We start from the raw sequence: 5,634 nt of genomic DNA, 5'->3' as shown, positions 1-5,634 counted from the left end.
TCCACTGTGATTATTTGACCCTGCTGATCATATATGAACATTTGAACATCTTGGCAATGTTCTCTTATAATCTCCACCCGGCACAGCCAGAAGAGGACTGGCCACTCCTCATGATTCTACGCATGCATTGCTTGCTGTTTGGGGTTTGAGGCTGGGTTTCTGTACAGCACTTTGAGATTTCAGCGGATGTAAGAAGCTTTATAAATACATTTGATTTGATTTGATTTTGTGTCCAACACAAAAAAATGATAATCATAAAAAAAAATATATATATTTTTTTTGCTCAGAAACCATCTGTGGGCCAAATTCGGGCCACCAGTTGGGGAACCCTGCTGTAGACTATAGAAGAAAAAGGAATTTCATGATTGAACGCAACTAAATTACTTATTTTGTGTGAAATGATGATGAATATCACAATCATACCCATATGGCAGCATATCCACAGGGTTGACCCGTCACAACCAACAGGAACGAGCATCACCCCCCTCAACCACTTGCCCAATAGACAACGCAGGCATTTCCATCTACTAAAACAACCTAAAAGTACACAAACACTAACTACCACAGCAGCAGAGGAACAACTTGAGCTATGCTGTAGTTTGTATTCCGTTCCCGCCCTTCAGACACATACTGAACATATGGGACTGACCAGAGTTCGAATCCAGGTTTCCCGAGTGCGACTGTACTATATTAGCCTTTTGAGCTAAAGCCTAGGCATTAAGTCGGGGAGCTAACACAACTCTCCAGGTTTCAGAGAAGGTTCCAGATCATGCGAGCGTGGTTCACTGAACCAACCCTGTTACACACAGAGCAACTGGCCTTACCTTTCCTGGCCCTGGAGAAGAGCTTGACGCTGACGGGAGAGGTGGAGGTGGAGTTAGAGGTAGAGTCCCTGGAGGAGGAGCGGAAGATGCCACTGAAGCTCAGGCGACGAGACGACTTGGGTGGGGAGTCCTGTTGGGACGAAGGGTAGGGGGAGATGGTTTTGGGGGAGCCTGGGCTGTTCTTGGTCCTGGCAGGGGGTGACTTGGGACTGGAGGGCCGACTGAAGGGTCCCCGGGTGAAGAAACCTTTCGTCGGGCTGACTGAGTGACAACTCCCTCCACCCTGAGGGAGAAAACAAAGAGTTAACTTTATTACGTCTGAGATCCCGTTAACGGGATCGACTTGACAACAGCCAGTGAAAGTGCAGGGCGCCAAATTCAAACAACAGAAATCTCATAATTAAAATTCCTCAAACATACAAGTATTTTACACCATTTTAAAGATAAACTTGTTGTAAATCCAGCCACAGTGTCCGATTTCAAAAAGGCTTTACGACGAAAGCACACCAAACGATTATGTTAGGTCAGTACCTAGTCACAGAAAAACACAGCCATTTTTCCAGCCAAAGAGAGGAGTCACAAAAAGCAGCCTTTGATGATCTTCATCAGATGACACTCATAAGACTTCATGTTACACAATACATGTATGTTTTGTTCGATAAAGTTCATATTTATATCCAATAATCTTAGTTTACATTGGCGCGTTATGTTCAGTAATGTTTTGCCTCCAAAACATCCGGTGATTTTGCAGAGTGTCACATCAATTTACAGAAATACTCGTTTAGTTCCAAAATCCAAATTGATGACGCGCAGGTCAGACGGAAAGTCAAAAAATTCCATTACAGTTTGTAGAAACATGTCAAACGATGTAAAGAATCAATATTTAGGATGTTTTTAACATAAATCTTCAATAATGTTTCAAACGGAGAATTCCTTTGTCTTCAGAAATGCGATGGAACGCAGGTCGCTCTCACGGGAGCGCGCATGACCAGCTCATGCCAGACACCTGACTCAAAGAGCTCTCCTTCTCTCATTCTTCACAATAGAAGCATCAAACAAGGTTCTAAAGACTGTTGACATCTAGTGGAAGCCTTAGGAAGTGCAACATGACCCCAAAGACACTGTATATTGGATAGGCAAACCTACAAACCTCAGATTTCCCACTTCCTGGTTGGATTTTTTCTCAGGTTTTTGCCTGCCACATGAGTTCTGTTATACTCACAGACATCATTCAAACAGTTTTAGAAACTTCAGAGTGTTTTCTATCCAAATCTACTAATAATATGCATATATTAGCTTCTGGGACTGAGTAGCAGGCAGTTTACTCTGGGCACCTTATTCATCTAAGGTACTCAATACTGCCCCCAGCCATAAGAAGTTAACCGATTGCTTTGTAGGTAATGTGTTTTTTTCCTACTCTCTTTTGACAACACAGCCCCACAGCAGCGAGCTGAGAGAGTGACGATTAAGATCCAGACTATGTTTGACAGGTTAATATTCCGTGAGTGAATATTTTCTAAAGCCATAATTTCCATGTTACATCAGTCCAGAATCTACAGTACAAATTTTAATCTAGTGTAATTGTGCATATTCTGAAGTTACTGTGGCAAGACATTGATGTAGGTACATCACAGAAAAGTAGCTTGAAACTCTAATATACACAAAATGCACAATTCTATATAGCTATTCAACTACTCAAATGTTATTTCATGCCATTCCTTATTAAGAGGAAATAGCTCCCACTATCTGTTTCAAGAGATAGATACAATCAAGAAAACATATTAAACCTGGTTTTCTATCACTCTGCCATTCATGGGGGTGTCCAATCTTCAATACACAAAGGCAGGGACTTTGTGAAGCCTAAAAAATGGGTTCAATGCCACAAAAATGCTGTCCTGATTTACAAGTTTCTTGTAATGTTTTCCTGGTCAGATAGATAGAGTATTGATTATTAGCAGGACTACGAACTAGAGCTGGGAAATAAACCAAAAGTTATCGATACCAAACAAACCGACCACTTATCATGGACAATTTGCTGATATAGTTCATTCCAATTAATAACCTATAGGGCCCTACTAGAGAAATGTGAAGTTTCAAATGTAATAAGTTTGCTATGGGTGTTTGTTGATGGGGAAATTGATATCTACAACATTCAAAGTAGGAGTAGTAGTTACCCCCTACAGGCGATTTCCGTGGACCCGCGGAAATCTAAATAGTGTAATAAAAAAATCCCATCAAAATTTGTCAATTTAAACTAAAGATATGTTTTTTTTTGCATTGCATTTGCACTCAATCCAACACATCCGCCAATGTCACACTTCCGCATCTGCAGTGAAAGGTGGCAGAGCTAGAGCAGTGTTTGAGACGGCCCAAAAGCCCAAAACTTTATGGAAAGGTGAGACTCTCACGAACATGATGGCGTTCTCTGTTTTGTTCTATGATCCCAACAAGCGTCTTGGGACTCATCTGAAGTCGGTACAGCCAATCTGCCAACTTCTGTCTGGAGCATCCAAACAGTTGGGGCTACACCCTAATATGACCCCTCTGTGGAAAGGTGAGACTCTCACAAACACGTACATGTCGGTTGTTTTGCTCTAGGATTCCCATAAGCCTCGTCTGAATGTCCCCTGGTACCAGTTTTTTTTTAATGAATGGAAGTATATATGGAGATAGTTTAATGCCAAAAATAAGAGGTTAATATACAGTTGAAGTCAGAAGTTTACATACACCTTAGCCAAATACATATAAACTCCATTCCTGACATTTAATCCTAGAAAAAAATCCCTGACCTAGATCAGTTAGGATCACCACTTTATTTTAAGAATGTGAAATGTCAGAATAATAGTAGAAATAATGATTTCTTTCATATTTTATTTCTTTCATCACATTCCCAGTGGGTCAGAAGTTTACATACACTCAATTAGTATTTGGTAGCATTGCCTTTAAATTGTTTCACTTGGGTCAAACGTTTTGGGTAGCCTTCCACAAGCTTCCCACAATAAGTTGGGTGAATTTTGGCCCATTCCTCCTGACAGAGCTGGTGTAACTGAGTCAGGTTTGTAGGCTTCCTTGCTCGCACACGCTTTTTCAGTTCTGCCCACACATTTTCTATGGGATTGAGGTCAAGGCTTTGTGATGGCCACTCCAATACCTTGACTTTGTTGTCTTTAAACCATTTTGCCACAGCTTTGGAAGTATGCTTGGGGTCAATGTCCATTTGGAAGACCCATTTGCAACCAAGCTTTAACTTCCTGACTGATGTCTTGAGATGTTGCTTCAATACATCAAGTGCACCAGTCTCTCTTGCAGCAAAGCACCCCCACAACATGATGCTGCCACCCCCGTGCTTCACGGTTGGGATGGTGTTCTTCAGCTTGCAAGCATCCCCCTTTTTCCTCCAAACATAACGAGGGTCATTATGGCCAAACAATTCTATTTTTGTTTCATCAGACCAGAGGACATTTCTACAAAAAGTACGATCTTTGTCCCCATGTACAGTTGCAAACCGTAGTCTGGCTTTTTTATGCAGGTTTTGGAGCAGTGGATTCTTCCTTGCTGAGTGGCCTTTCAAGTTATGTTGATATAGGACATTGTTTAACTGTGGATATAGATACTTTTGTACCTGTTTTCTCCTGCATCTTCAAAAGGTCCTTTGCTGTTGTTCTGGGATTGATTTGCACTTTTGGCACCAAAGTACGTTCATCTCTAGGAGACAGAATGCATGTCCTTCCTGAGCGGTATGATGGCTGCGTGGTCCCATGGTGTTTATACTTGCGTACTATTGTTTGTACAGATGAACGTGGTACCTTCAGGCATTTGGAAATTGCTCCCAAGGATGAACCAGACTTGTGGAGGTCTCCAATTTTTTTTCTGAAGTCAAGCAGAGAGGCATTGAGTTTGAAGGTAGGCCTTGAAATGCATCCACAGGTACACCTCCAATTGAGTCAAATGATGTCAATTAGCATATCAGAAGGTTCTAAAGCCATGACATCCTTTTCTGGAATTTTACAAGCTGTTTAAAGGCACAGTCAACTTAGTTGATGTAAACTTCTGACCCACTAGAATTGTGATACAGTGAATTATAAGTGAAATAATCTGTAAATTAACAATTGTTGGAAAAATTACTTGTGCCATGCACAAAGTAGATGTACTGACTGACTTGCAAAATCTATAGTTTGTTAACAAGAAATTTGTAGAGTGGTTGAAAAATGAGTTTTAATGACTCCAACCTAAGTGTATGTAAACTTCGGACTTCAACTGTATATATATATCTCTCAGAATAGGACAGACACTGAAGAACTAACTTCCCTTAGATTATTTTGGGGGACTATCTGCTGTTCCACGTGGTTCTTCCATGTAGTTGAATGTTTAATAAATATATGTATTTTTAGTACCTGTCAAAAGTTTGGACAACCTCATGCTAATCACATTAGCCTATGTTAGCCTAACCGTCCCACAGGGGGGACACCTATCCCTTAGAGGGAAAGAGATTCCATAAATGTCCTTTTAACAAGGCACACCTGTTAATTGAAATGTATTCAGGGTGACTACCTCATGAAGGTGGTTGAGAATTTAAAATCTATTTTGATTTGTTTAACACTTTTTTGGTTACTACATGACAGGGCCTAGACTGTAGAGGGTTTTAAGGGTAATATAAAACAAATATTGAGGTGCACATTTATGCTATACATTTATGGTCAATTTATCGTGATATGGATTTTGGTTCATATCATCCAGCTCTCCTCTCCATTCGAAATCAGGGACATTCTTGAAATAATTTAAAATATGAATTTCCGTGCCAAAAGGTCTA

This window comes from Salvelinus namaycush, chromosome 33 (assembly GCF_016432855.1).
Source record: "Salvelinus namaycush isolate Seneca chromosome 33, SaNama_1.0, whole genome shotgun sequence".
Lineage (NCBI taxonomy): Eukaryota > Metazoa > Chordata > Actinopteri > Salmoniformes > Salmonidae > Salvelinus > Salvelinus namaycush.
The sequence above is the reverse complement of the archived record's forward strand: the minus strand, read 5'-3'. Positions refer to the sequence as shown.